This window comes from Manis pentadactyla, chromosome 10, assembly GCF_030020395.1.
Source record: "Manis pentadactyla isolate mManPen7 chromosome 10, mManPen7.hap1, whole genome shotgun sequence".
Taxonomy (NCBI): Eukaryota; Metazoa; Chordata; class Mammalia; order Pholidota; family Manidae; genus Manis; species Manis pentadactyla.
The window spans coordinates 50,151,773-50,166,263 of NC_080028.1; the positions used below are offsets into that span (position 1 = coordinate 50,151,773).

Sequence of the window (14,491 nt, forward strand, 5' to 3'; positions counted from 1 at the left end):
AGAATTTGTTCTCCATGTAAGAACTTGTTTGTTATGCCTCAGAAGATTGGAGACTGACGAAAATTAGGCTTGGGGTGGATTAATGATTGTGCATTGAGCATTGACTCCCCTATACAGAATTTTATTGTCGTTAGCAACCATTTGATCAATAAATATGAGAGATGCCCTCACAAAAAAAATAAATAAATAAAAATAAAGGACAGACTTCCAATGGTAAAATAAATAAGTAACCGGGATGTAATGTATAGCATAAGGAATATAGTCAAGATATTGTAACAGCTTGGTAGGGTGATAGCTGGAACCTAGAATTATGTATATAAATGTTCTACCACTGTGTTGTACACTTGAAACTAATGTAATGTAATACTGTGCGTCAACTACCCTTCAATAAAAAATAATTATTTAAAAAAAAAAAAAAAAAAAAAGATCTCAGAACAACTTCCATGGAAAAAATTGTTTTTGCTTTGCTCATGTTGAATCTGAGGTGCTGTGTGAAGTCAAATGGAGATGTTCAAGAGTCCACAGAATAAAAAAGCCTAGAGTTCAGGCAAGAGATTAGAACTACAGACAGACTCACAAATTACCAGCTTATAATATATATATATAGTAAATGCACCTATCCGAGTGGATGAGACTGATGGACAGTGTAGATCAAGGCTTTTCTAAATGTCACCCAAGACACCTGACCAGAGACATGAGAAATACCTGGAATGTTTGTTAAAATACAAATTCCTGGGCTCCATCTCAAGCCTACTAAACCACAATCTCTGAGGATAAGACCCAGGAATCCACATTTCATTCACTCATTCAATAAATGTGTATTGAGTGACTATTCTAGGCACTAGGAATATAGCAGTTACAAATAAATAAGGTCTCTGTTCTCATAGGTTTTAAGTTCTAGGTTATCAGCCAGACTACAAACAAGAAAGCAAACAAGATAACTTAAGAGAGAGGTAAGTGGACATACAAATGGGGAAATGACAGTCTCTTCAACAGATGGTGCTGGCAAAACTGGACAGCTACATGTAAGAGAATGAAACTGGATCACTGTCTAACCTCATACACAAAAGTAAATTCGAAATGGATCAAAGACCAGAATGTAAGTCATGAAACCATAAAACTCTTAGAAAAAAACATAGGCAAAAATCTCTTGGACATAAACATTAGCGACTTCTTCATGAACATATCTCCCCAGGCAAGAGAAACAAAGGCAAAAATGAATAAGTGGGACTCTATCAAGCTGAAAAGCTTCTGTACAGCAAAGAACACCATCAATAGAACAAAAAGGTACCCCACAGTATGGGAGAATATATTCGTAAATGACAGATCCGATAAAGGGTTGGCATTCAAAATATATAAAGAGCTCACACACCTCAACAAACAAAAAGCAAATAATCCAATTAAAAAATGGGCAGAGGAGCTGAACAGACAGTTCTCCAAAGAAGAAATTCAGATGGCCAACAGACACATGAAAAGATGCTCCACATCACTAGTCATCAGAGAAATGCAAATTAAAACCACAATGAGATATCACCTCACACCAGTAAGGATCACCACCATCAAAAAGACAAACAACAACAAATGTTGGCGAGGTTGTGGAGAAAAGGGAACCCTCCTACACTGCTGGTGGGAATGAAAATTAGTTCAACCATTGTGGAAAGCAGTATGGAGGTTCCTCAAAAAGCTCAAAATAGAAATACCATTTGACACAGGAATTTCACTTCTAGGAATTTACCCTACAAATGCAGCAGCCCAGTTTGAAAAAGACAGACGCACCCCTATGTTTATCACAGCACTATTTACAATAGCCAAGATATGGAAGCAACCTAAGTGTCCATCAGTAGACAAATGGATAAAGAAAATGTGGTACATATACACAATGGAATATTATTCAGCCATAAGAAGAAAACAAATCCTACCATTTGCAACAACATGGATGGAGCTCTTAGAGGGTACTATGCTCAGTGAAATAAGCCAGGCAGAGAAAGACAAGTATCAAATGATTTCACTCATATGTGGAATATAAGAACAAAGAAAAACTGAAAGAACAAAACAGCAGCAGAATCACAGAACCCAAGAATGGACTAACAGTTACCAAAGGGAAAGGGACTGGGGAGGATGGGTGGGAAGGGAGGGATAAGGGGGGGAAAAAGGAAGGGGGCATTACGATTAGCATGTATAATGTGGGGGGGGGCATGGGGAGGGCTGTACAACAACACAGAGAAGACAAGCAGTGATTCTACAGCATCTTACAACGCTGATGGACAGTGACTGTAATGGGGTTTGTCGGGGGGGACTTGGTGACAGGGGGAGTCTAGTAAACATAACGTTCTTCGTGTAATTGTAGATTAATGATAACAAAATTTTAAAAAAGATAGAGGTAAGTGCTATGGAGATAGTGAAACAGGAATATGATGAAGCACAAAGGGGAGGTTAACTATTTTGGATAAGAGTCGGGGAAGGTCTACAGAGAATCATTTGAGCTGAGACATGAATAATGAGAAGAGGCAATTCAAGAGAAGATCTGAGAGAATAACATTCCAAGCTGAAGGAATTCTAAGTCAATGGCCTTGGAACAGAAAAGGGCCGCTACAGATAGAGCATAGTAAGGACAGGACGTGTGGTACAAGGTACAAGGTAGCTCAGAGAGGCTGGCAAGAACTATATCATAAAGGCTTTTGTAAACCACATTCTTAAAAAATTCTCCAAGAGACACTTATGCTGTTAGGGGTTAAGAACCAGAGGGGGAGAAGGAGAACAAATCAGAAACCTTAAAGGAGATACACATTTAAGGGATGCACAAGAGAAAAAAGTCAGGAATGCAAGTGAAAAAGAAACTAATGTCACAGAAACATTTCAAGAAAGAGAGGGTCAATGCTGATAAATGCTGCAGAAAAACTAAGAGAGGAATTAAACGGGGTCCATTAGACTTAATAACAAGTTCTGCCATGTTCTTCTCATTGGTTGTGACAGCTGCTGAGAGCTGCCTCCACCAAAAGCATTAGAAACACTAACACTCCCATTCGGAGTGCAGATTCACCTGCTATCCATCCATAGCACCTTGTTCCCTGGAAGTTATCAGCTGGTTATGTATCACAGAATCACAAAGTAAGGGTAAGGAGAAAGAACAATTTGTGAATACAGGAGAAAATATATTTCAAATGTGCCTGTTACTAAGTCTGGATTGTCACTGTCTTGATTACCTTTCTTCTACTTCTTTGTTATGAACCTTACAGAAGGTTTCACAAGTCTGAACTACCAAGGGATGAAGAATTACCCGATGCTCACGATGTTGCTTACATGCCAAATTCATGCTTAAGTCCCAACAACTGGCATATGCAACAAAACACTGCCCCCACAAAAAATATGAACTGCATACTTGAAAAATCTAGTCTTTTAATGTAAATGTTCACACTACTTTAAGGTCCAATGAGGTTCAAAAGAGAAAAGTACTCTGCAGTTATTACATATAGTTTTGATCATTATTAATAATAAATACTGCAACCAGCACAGATGTTATCAACATGAAATACACCAGAAGGATCCACACAAGGAAGATAATGGACCAAGTGGCAGAAGAAACTAGTTAGTGAAGTTAAGGCAGTATATCTCTATTCTGTCCATTAGTCAAGAACTGTACAGAAGACTAATAGTGGGAGCAAAAAACTACCTCCAAAAGGTCAAGGTAGAATTTGACTAAAACTTGACTAGCTGTTTCTCTTTTCCCACTACAGAATCACAAATACCAACTAGAAATAAACTGAGTTATTTTTAACCCTGCTGATTACTTATCTTTACACTTCTAGCTCTGTAGGATGAGGACTTGAGCTTGAGATCCTTCCAGACTCAGAGTAATTGTATGAGTGCAAAATTACAGTTTTTACTTGCTTGCAAAAGATCTTGAGGTCTTTAATGAAAAAAAAAAGGCTGAAAACATACTATAAACACCTAGAGAAATGGTTTAATCAGAACACTGGCCCAAGTTAGGGAAGAGACCTTACAGGAGCATTCAACAACTAGCTTCATTTTTTTCCAAAAGAAATACCCAGAAAAGCATGAAAATTGTTTCCCAAGAAAAATCAAAGTCTTTGACAATTTAGAGAAGTCACAGTATGACAAGTAAACAGGCAATTAAAGGAAATGAAAAGATTTTTGATGCTTTTGTGGTTAACAAACTAAAGAGGAATAGAATAAAATGAGTCCTTCAAAAATACCACACATGTTTTGACTATTGGGAGACGTGGACTGCCTGAGGCTTTTGCACTTTTCTCCTAATCCTCTCTCATCTCTAGGCTGGGGTTCCTAATTTGATTACTTCTGGTTTTAAAAAAACACAGGAAAGCTCTCTGGGAAACTTACTGTCAAGCTAGAAAGCTGAACAGCTTTCCCTCCAACAAGTGGACTGAACAACTCACAAGAGATTCAGCGGAAAAGCAAAAAGAACACCTGGATTTAGGAAGCATCCAGAATCTTTATTACATCTGGAGTAAAAACGATGACACCACTGTAGATTATTGTAATTAAAGGCTTTCAATATCAGTGTTTTTTAAGTGTTGGAGAAAATATATGCTAAGGAAATCCAAGGAACTTGAAGAGGACTCAAAACAGATCACAGTTAAGAATTCTTTCCTATCTGTATCTTTTCAGAAATAAATCTGGACAGAGTAACTTCATTGCACAGATGGAACACATGTACACTGCTAAACTGGCAACTTTGGTAAGAACTAAAGTTAACCACTAAAAGACTACTAAGTGGAATGCTTTCTACACAGAGGGTGAGAAGGATATAGGTGGAGGAAAATACTAAAGCCACTGTGTATGAAGGAGGTCTCTAAAATTAGACCCACCAACTGTATTCATGAACACACATTCAAGCTGAGTCCAGTTATTTTTCCTACTTGAAAGTTCATAGCACATTCCACAGAGGGACACTCAGAGTCCCTTACCCAATCTTACAAGAAGGCATACATAGAAAACTACACATACACATTACACAGTTTCACAAAATTATCTCCTCTGTACTTCCTGGGACCATGCAACACTTTTTATCCCTTTCTCAAACTCTGCTTTTTTCTGAAAGCTTTCCTTGAATTCCTGAAGAGATGAAGCACAGGAATAAGCACTGCGTCATTCAGAAACTGTTCATACACTGAAATGTTATCAGTGCTCAGTATTTATCTGTACAACATTAGAACACAGTATAGAGATGTTTCAGTATCTCTGCAGCCTAAGAAAGACTTCCTAGAAATAGAAACTCTGTTTAAAATCTTTTAAAAGGATTTGAAAGGGGATGATAGAAGTTTCATTTAAGCTTCTGTCATACCAGAAATTGTTATAAAACTAATATGCTTCTGATGCTGTTATTTATTTATGCTACTAATATCAGAACCACCAGTCCAACAGATAGAAGATCCCTAATTTTTCCACCCACCCCCACCCCTATCCCAACTGTTCTCTTATAGGTATGGCAGCTTTCAATGTCCTGGCAAAGGTTTAAGCAAAAATCTTACTTTGCCACGAGCATTCCCACAAAGTGTTAAAAGCACTACCTCACTCCCTTTGCCTTCCTAAGCTGGCTAACAGTGGCCTGAACTGCCCCAAAGAGAAATCTCATCCAGGCCATTCTAGCCAGAGGTCAATGAAGGTAACAAATACACCAATCAAGAAATAAGAAAGGAAAAAACAAATGAGGGATAATCCACGGAACTCAGGGGACCTGCTCCTTTTATCCTCAGACTGACATAGAACTGAGTTGCTATAAATGCCCCCAAAAATGTGTTTATTAAAAAAAGGATCAGATGCTCCCCATAAACGAACACTCTTCCATTGTTAAAGAAAGCCTTATAGATTTTTAGCTCAACTGTCTCCACATAACTGGAGGAAAAAATCTAACCCATACAGCTTGAACTTAACTATTAACATCTTCAGTCTTCTGAAAAATTCAAAGTGGAATCAGTCTGCTCAGCATTCTAGGGCCAAAGAGGTAAGGATGGTGATCATCCTTAATGCACTCATCAGGTAGTGCACAAATCTCAAGGGAAGCACCCGAAGCAGTAGGTAAAAATTCTAGCCACATGAGCTCTGAGATAATCTTCCTCTATCTTCCTCAAAGACTACCAATACCAAAGATATACCAACACTCCATCCTCTCTGCCTTCAAAGTGCTTTCATTCAACAACCCGAAAGCACTAGATTTCTGCCAAAACAGAAATGTAGCAAGAACTGTCAGAAAAAAACATCTTGAGACTCCCAATGAGTACCTTACAAAAAATCCTAGTGTAAATCCATTCTGTACCTCCAAAGACAACTAATCATGATCAGAAATTCATGACAATAACTGTTCAAAAATAAAACTTCCCCTCTTTACCTGGTAAGTAAGTTTGTTGAGCACAGAATGCATCTTAAGTGCCATGCTAAGTGCTGAGATACAGCAATTAACAAAACAAGACTGTCTGCCCTCATGAAGCTTACTTCCCACCGGGGGAGACTAAATATATAGTATAGTACACGCTGATAAGAGGCAGAGAGGAAAATAAAGCTGAGAAGTGAGATGGGGAGTTCTGTATGCGTAGGAGAGGCTATGCAATGTAGAAAGTCAAGGAAATGTCACTGTTAGAGTGACATCTGAAAGAGGAGAAGGGACAAGGCTATGTAACTTTAAAAGGAAAAGGTGAGCCAGGAAGATGCTGAGAACAAGTGCATAACCCCCAAGGCAGAATTGTGCCTGCTGTGCTCAAGGAACAGCCAGGAGACCACTAAGTATGCTGGGGAGAAGGGTGCTACAGATCTAGGGCTTTAAAGGCAACTGTAAAGTCTTGGTTTTTATTTTGAAAGAGAAAGGAAGCTACCTCCCATTCTGACTTCTTTCCATTAAAAAATATCAGGCACCCTATTTTTACATAGGCACATTTTTAAAGTTTTGTTTGAAACTGTAGAAATCCACAGTATAGATGGTATAATGAACATAAAGATAAATGGATCTAAAATTTACTTTTGCTGACAGTTCATCAGACCTTCAAAAGGGTCCTCTGTACTCTCAACCCTGTGGGGACCAGCAATGGGGAAGGAATAACAACGACTAAAAATTGAATTGAATTATTTTAATTTAAATAGTTTTTGTCTCAATGCCCCAGGCTCCAGAAAGGGAAAAAATAGGAACTATTGGAGAAAGAAAATGGTGGGGGGGTAGGGGGAAAGCATTAGGAAATAAGAGGAGCCACAAACTAATTCAAGCAACAATTTGACCATCTAAACTACAATAAAATGCCAGGAATTGTTACATCCCTGAAGTGGAAAATACCACTTCTCTCCTCCCCAGCCTCCGAGTTGCCTATCAACATCAGACAGGACCCAGGCTTCTCCACTGTAGTTAAACCCATCTGGAAATAACATGTATAGGAACATTCATCCAACAGAGACCAAATTTAAATTTTTCCACATCAACAAAAACACTAATTTGAAAGGGTATCTGCACCCCCATGTTTATTTGCAACATTATTCACAATAACCAAGACATGAAAAGAACCTAAGTGTCCATCCATGCATGAACGGGAAAAGAAGTTGTAGTATATACACAGCTGACCCCTGACAACATGGGGTTTAGGGAAGCTGGTGTCAAAATCCACAAATAGGGAGCATGTCAAAAATCCACAAGTAACTTTTTGACTCCCCCCAAATTTAACTAACAGCCTACTGTTGGCTAGAAGCCTTACTGAATACATAAACAGTCAATTAACATCTATTCTGTAAAGTTATATGTATTATATACTGTATTCTTATAATACAGTAAGCTAGAGAAAACAAAAGGTTAAGAAAATCATAAGGAACAGAAAATACATTCATAGTACTGTATTTATCAGTACCGTAAGATTACCTTGTCTGTTTACAAGATGAATCATGTCAGTACCTACATCGATACTGTCTTACATGATACAAAACATACAGATGTTACATTTACATGTATTACTAACACAAAACATTAGAAATGAAAAGATAATGTGAAAGAGAAACTCGTACTTATTTACAAAGCAGGAGCAATACGAGATTGCTCTGTGGTAGCATACTGTAAACAAAATGACTACTTCACAGCAGCCTAGCCTATACACTAATGAATTTATCATGAAATCTTTATGGCATACAGTATTAGTCATATTCATAATACAGCATTGGACATACCTTTCTCTTAATTTTTTCAATATTTCTAAGCTATGCGGTTCATCTACAAGTTTTTTCAAATTGTCTCAAATCTCAAAAAAACTTTCCAATATATTTATGGAAAAAATCTGCACGTAAGTGGACCAAACCCATGCTCAAACGTCAACTGTATATACAATGAAATATTATTCAGCCATAAAAGATAAGGCAATCCTACCAGTTACAACATGCACCTTGAAGGCACATAAGTCAGAGAAAGACCCTGTTTCAGGTAATATAAGAAATCTAAAAAAAAAACGAATGAGATTCATAAAGAAATCAGACATGTATGTGGTTAGCAGAAGGTGGGGGAGAGGGGGAATCAGAGGAAAGGTGCAAATTGCCAAGTTTTAAGTAAATACTAGGGACATATGTACAATACTACTATAGTTAATACTGCTGCACGACAGTATGATAAACAGGAAAGTTGTTCAGAGTCCTAAGTGTTCTCATCATGAAGAAACATTTTTTTTCTTGTTCTTGTTCTATGGGATGATGACTGTTAGCTGAACCTATTTCGATAATCACTTCACAATATATGTAAATCAAACAATCACGCTGTACACCTTAAACATATACAGTATGTCAACATTTCTCATAAAACTGGAAAAGATTCTCCCATACCTTTCTTCGGTTTAATTAACTTCTGGGGCTGTTATCTGCTCATTTCTCATCATTATCCAGGAAAACTCACTCTGAGTGAATAGTCTGTGGAGTTAGGCTAATGATCACAAAGGTTGAAAATTTTTGGCTCTACAGGAAACCAAAAACTGAGTTTTCAGAGGCTCAAGAGTGAGTTATGGGCATAGCGCAGGCCCAACTTTCAAGCTACAGAAACATCGCCGTGTATGTTCCAACTTAAATCTCTGTCCCTTTATACACTCGGACACCGCCGTGATTTTAACACTGCAACACCCTCCCTTCCCATTTTTCCAATGCTCCCAGAAAAACGGAGACCCAAGAAACACATGGACCTAGTCACCCCCAAGTACCACAAGGGCGCAACAGTGTCTGGTTCCCAGCACACAGGCCACAGGTGGCGCCAGCACCCCCGCCCAGAGCCCCCGCGCCCCGTCTCTGGCCTCGGGGCAGTCCCTGACGGGAGGATCCGGCCCTGACCCTCCGCCCCGCCAGCCGGGCAGCTCCAACACGAGGTACCCAGGTCGGGGCCCCAGCCCGCCCGCGCGGCCGCCACGCCCCCTCCCCACGGTCGCCCGCACCGCCCGCCCCTCGGCCAGGAGGTGGCCTCACCTCACGCGGGACGCAGCAGGGAGAGCGCCCGCGTCTCCGCCCGCCGCCCGGGCCCACGGCCACTCGGCTGAGGCTCGGCCCCGACCGCCAGCGGCGGCGCGCTTCCGGGGGGGGGGCTCTTCTCAGAGGGAGCTCCCCCGGGGCCCAGGGCGGGGGACCAGGGGGACTGGGGCGGGGGAGGGGAAGGAGGGGGAAGAGGGGGTGCAAAGGGGGAAGCCAAGCCCGGAAAGGGAGAAAAGGGGGGAGGGGGAAACCAGAAGGGAAGAAAGGTCTAGAGTCCGCCCCCCGCGGCGGTCTCGCGCTGCGCCAGCACGTCTAGCGTCATCGTCACGGCGCACGGCGCGTGCCTGCTTCCGGTGTGCTCCCTCTGCCAGCCCAGCTCGCGCTCGCCCTCCCTGTGCACGCGCCCACGCCGGCGCGTTCCCTCGCTCGTTGTAGCTAGGTCCGCGCTACGCGAGTGTCAAACCTCCAATTCAGTCCCCCGTAAAGCCACCAAGCCTGTCAGACTCAGCCAAGATTTAAACAACACTAACAGGCGTAAGGTAATTGGAATTCCCTAAGCACTTTCAAAATAGCCTTTCTCTTAGGACGGCAACTCCTGCTCCCAAAGGAGCATATATGCAATAAATATTTGTAGCATAAATGAATAAAGACCATGTGGTTGGGTGAACGTCCATTTCCAGATGTAAAAAAATGTAACTGAATAAAGCAAGTTTAAGTCCGTCCTATTAAAATCACTTCCGACCACCACACACTCTAAGATACTGGTCTTTTCCTTTCTGGACGGAATCAACTTAGTTAACCAATAATGTTTATTTGGACCATTTGCTTCTGACCCACCCCCTCAAAGACACTTAGTCTTACATTGGTAGAATTCTACCATTAAAGATTTACTATGTGACAAGAACTGCAGTAGGCAAATATATGTATAATAATAATTATAATGCAATGTAAGTACTATAAATAGGTGTTCAATGTGCTGTGGAAACACAAGAAGGAGCAATTCTTAGAGGCAACGGAGATTAAACTACAGAGAAGCTACAGCTAAAATTTCAGCTAACCTTAAGAATGTAGATGGACGTCCAGAGAGGCAAAATAGAGATTCCAGCAAAGTCATAGAGGTATGAAATTCTTCTTTCCTTCAAGGGTCAGCATGTTCCAGGTTTTCCAGTTGGAGGAAGGGGCAGTGGTAACCAAAAGGAAAGAATGAAAGGATATCTCGCCGCGACCCTCTTTACCCAGAACATGGAGGATAAACTACTATATTCTTACGAAGAATAGCTAATATTTTTATTGTGTGTGTATGTATAATATAGAATATGTACATCTATTATTTCAACTCAGTCCTCAAAACAATAGGTACTATTGTTGTACCCATTTTATAGATAAGGAAACCTGAGGCGACTTTTTTTTTTTACATATAGTTGATAATCAATACTATATTGGTTTCAGGTGTGCAACATAGTGATTCGACAACTATATACATTACAAAATGCTCACCATAAGTGTTGTTACCATCCATCACCATACAGAGTTATTATAATATTATTGACTGTCCTACTTTGTTGTATTTTTCATCCCCCTGACTTATTTATTTCATAATTGAAAGTTTGTATCTCTTTATCCCCTTTACCATTTTTGCCCCTCCCCTGTATTACCATCCCCTATAGAAACCACCAGTTTTGGTTGTTCTCTGTATTTATGAGTCTATTTCTGTCTTCTTTGTTCATTTTGGTTTTGTTTTTTTTTCTTTAGATTCCACATTTAAGTGAAATAACATGGAACTTGTCTTCCTCTTATTTCACTTGGCATAATACCCTCTAGGTCCATCCATATTGTCACAAATGGCAAGATTTCATTCTTTTCCTGTGGCTAAATAATACTCCATTGTGTCATGTACTGCATCTTTATCCATCCTTCTATTCATGGACACTTAGTATGCTTCCATATCTTGGCTATTGTAGATAATGCTGCAGTAAACATAGGGGTTGATATATCTTTCCAAATTAATGATCTTGTTTTCTTTTGGTAAAAACCCAGAAGTGGAATTATTGGGTTCTATGGTATTTCTGTTTTTAATTTCTTGAGGAAACTCCATACTGTTTTCCATAGTAGCTGCACCAGTTTATAGTCCCACCACTTATTAAAGTGAAATAAGCCAAGCAGAAAAAGACAAATACCATATGATTTCACTTATTTGTGGAATATAAAAACAAAACAAAACAAAATAAACAAAATAATAATAGACTCAGAGACCCTGAGAAGTGACTGGTTTGTTACCGTCAGGGAGAGGTTTGGGTGGGTGGGTGGGGAGGTTGAGGGGAATAAAAGGGCACAAAAATTCTTACTCACAATATAAATTGGCCTTGGGGATGGAGAATATAGCCAATGATTCTATAATATTGTCCTATGTTGACAGATAGTAACTGCACTAGTGGGGGTGAGGATTTAGTAATATGGTAACTGTTGAACTACTGTGTTGTATACTTGAAACCAATATAAGACTGTATATCGATAATACTTCAATTTGAAGTTTATTGCCTATGTTTTCTTTTAGGAGTTTTATGGTTTCAGGTTTTACAATTAGGCCTTTAATCCATTTCAGGTTTATTTTTGTGTTTGGTGTGACAGTAATCCAGTTTCATTCTTTTGCGTGAGGCTGTCCAGTTTTCCCAAGACCATTTATTGAAGAGACTGTCTTTTCCCCATTGTATATTCTTGCCTTCTTTGTCATATGTTAATTGACCATACAGACATGAGTTTATTTCTGAGCTCCTACCCTGTTCCATTGATTTATGGGTCTGTTCTTGTGCCAGTACCATACTGTTTTGATTACTATAGCTTTGTAGTATAGTTTGAAATCAGGGTACAAATACCTCCCCACCTTTGTTCTCCTTTCTCAAGATTGCATTTGTGATTCCATATAAATTTTAGTATTATTTGCTCTAGTTCAGTGAAAAAATGCCATTGGTATTTTGATAAGGATTGCATTGAATTTTTAGAGTGACCAAAGTGCCATATTTTGAACTAAGTTTATCTTCAGAGCCTGCTCTTAATCACTACCCCATTAGAAATGTAGGTGGAGAGGGCAGGATACAAAGGACCTGTCATGATGTATGTCATGTTACAGAATGAAACAGTCAGTTGGATCTTTCTGAGACAATAGTAACTAAAGAACAGTACAAAACAGAAACATGAGGCATCCACCCCTTAAAGAAGCCCTCCTCTGTTTCTCCCCCTTTTGCTTACTTTCTCATTCACCACTACTTGCCAGAGAGAAGAGGAGTAACTGAAGACATCCTAGGATTTGAGGAGGCCTGGGAACTACATACTGTAGTCAAGACATGAAACAAATGGCAGTATAACTACCTCCCCCAAACTCAAAGTTATCATCCAAGAATGAAATTCGGAATATTAAAATGCTACAGCTAAGATCAGTCCCTGTGGGCTGGAGTGAGGAGAGTGGGGAATGATTGCTAATGGGTGCAGGGTTTCTTTTTGGAGTGATGGAAATGTTCTTAAATTACATAGGAGTGATGGTCACACAACTCTATGAAAATACTAAACCGCAAAATTGTGAACTCTAAATAAAGGGTGAATTTTATGTTATGTGAATTGTATCTAGATAAAACTTTTTTTAGATAAATTAATTTATACTAGAAACTAAATAATGAATCTACCTCTATCACAGCCCTTAAGAAAAATTAAAATTAAAACCCGTTGTAGAAGAGAGCTAAGAAAATGACACACAAAAATCTAATCAAGGTATTTTGAATATAGCTTCTGAGAAGCAGCCTGGATTTACTCAAATATATTTTAAACATCTATATTACAGATCAGACACTGTGTGTGATGCTAGGAAGATAATGATAAACAGCACAGATGACTTGCTAAGTGACTGCACTACAAATGGTGACTGGGGGCATGGTGTCTAGAAAAGGAGAGTTCAGAAGGGAAAAATATTGGCATATTCCTTCAGTACATCTAGAGTTGAGGGTACTCAGGCCCACAAACAAACCTATGTAACAGGAATAACAATAAACTTTTATTAAGCACTTACCATGTGCCAGCCATTGGAAGTGCTTTACAAAATTATTTAAATCTCAAAACTCTGAGGTAATCATTATAGACCTATAAATCCCATATTCAAAATCCATAGGGCCAGACATTTCAGAATTCAGAAAATTCAAGTTTTAGAAAAGTAAAACAGTACAAATACTTCATATTATATAACACCCCAAAGGCAGCAGCCCATAATCAAATAATTAGTATTTCTGGAGTAAAAATGTATAAAAAGTCTCAGTATGTTTTTTTTTTAGCTTTTATATTTGCCCATATATTTACATTTTTTGAGATCTTTGTATTTTCTTTTTTTTCAGTTTCAGCAATTGTGCTAATTATTGTTTTTATTTAATTTTTTAATTTTTTACAATTTTTAACGTATTATTGATATACACTCTTATGAAGATTTCACATGAACAACAATGTAGTTACTTCCTTCACCCATATTATCAAGTCCTCCCCATACCCCATTGAAGTCACTGTCCATCAGTGTAGTAAGATGCCACAGAGTCACTACTTATCTTCTCTGTGCTACACTGTCTTCCCCGTGATCTACCCCACACCATGTGTACTAATTAATCATAATACCCCTCAATCCCCTTCTCCCTCCCTCCCCACCCCTCCCCTTTGGTAACTGCTAGTGCCTTCTTGGAGTCTGTGAGTCTGCTGCTCTTTTGCTTTGTTGGTATATTCCACAAATGAGGAAAATCATTTGGTACTTGTCTTTCTCTGCCTGGCTTACCCTCTAGCTCCATCCATGTTGTTGCAAATGGTAAGATTTGTTTCTTTCTTATGGCTGAATGGTATTCCATTGTTTATATGTACCACATCTACTTAATCCATTAATCTACTGATAGACACTTAAGTTGCTTCCATATCTTGGCTATTGTAAATAGTGCTGCAGTAAACATAGGGGTGCATATGTCTTTTTGAATCTGAGAACTTGTATTCTTAGGGTAAATTCCTAGGAGTGGAATTCCTGGGT

General features: G+C 39.1%; 1 protein-coding gene and 1 long non-coding RNA gene across 8 annotated transcripts in view; one reads left to right on the top strand and one right to left on the bottom strand.

Moving 5' to 3' along the window:
• R3HDM2 (R3H domain containing 2) overlaps positions 1-9,621 on the bottom strand; it is a 197,468-nt gene extending 187,847 nt beyond the window's left edge. The window contains exon 1 of one of the 6 annotated variants that reach the window (XM_036894828.2): positions 9,445-9,621. The gene's annotated coding sequence lies outside the window, so the exon portion shown is untranslated. The remainder of the gene's footprint in view (positions 1-9,444) is intronic. The other 5 variants (XM_036894836.2, XM_036894829.2, XM_036894840.2 and 2 more) reach the window with 5 other exon arrangements.
• LOC130679089 (uncharacterized) lies at positions 8,954-13,690 on the top strand. Of its 2 annotated transcripts, none has more exons than XR_008992054.1 (3): positions 8,954-9,347; positions 10,591-10,803; positions 12,719-13,690. It is a non-coding gene; the product is annotated as an uncharacterized LOC130679089 (long non-coding RNA). The 2 variants fall into 2 exon arrangements; XR_008992053.1 differs by having other exon boundaries at positions 10,591-10,745.
• Positions 13,691-14,491: the final 801 nt, after the last annotated feature.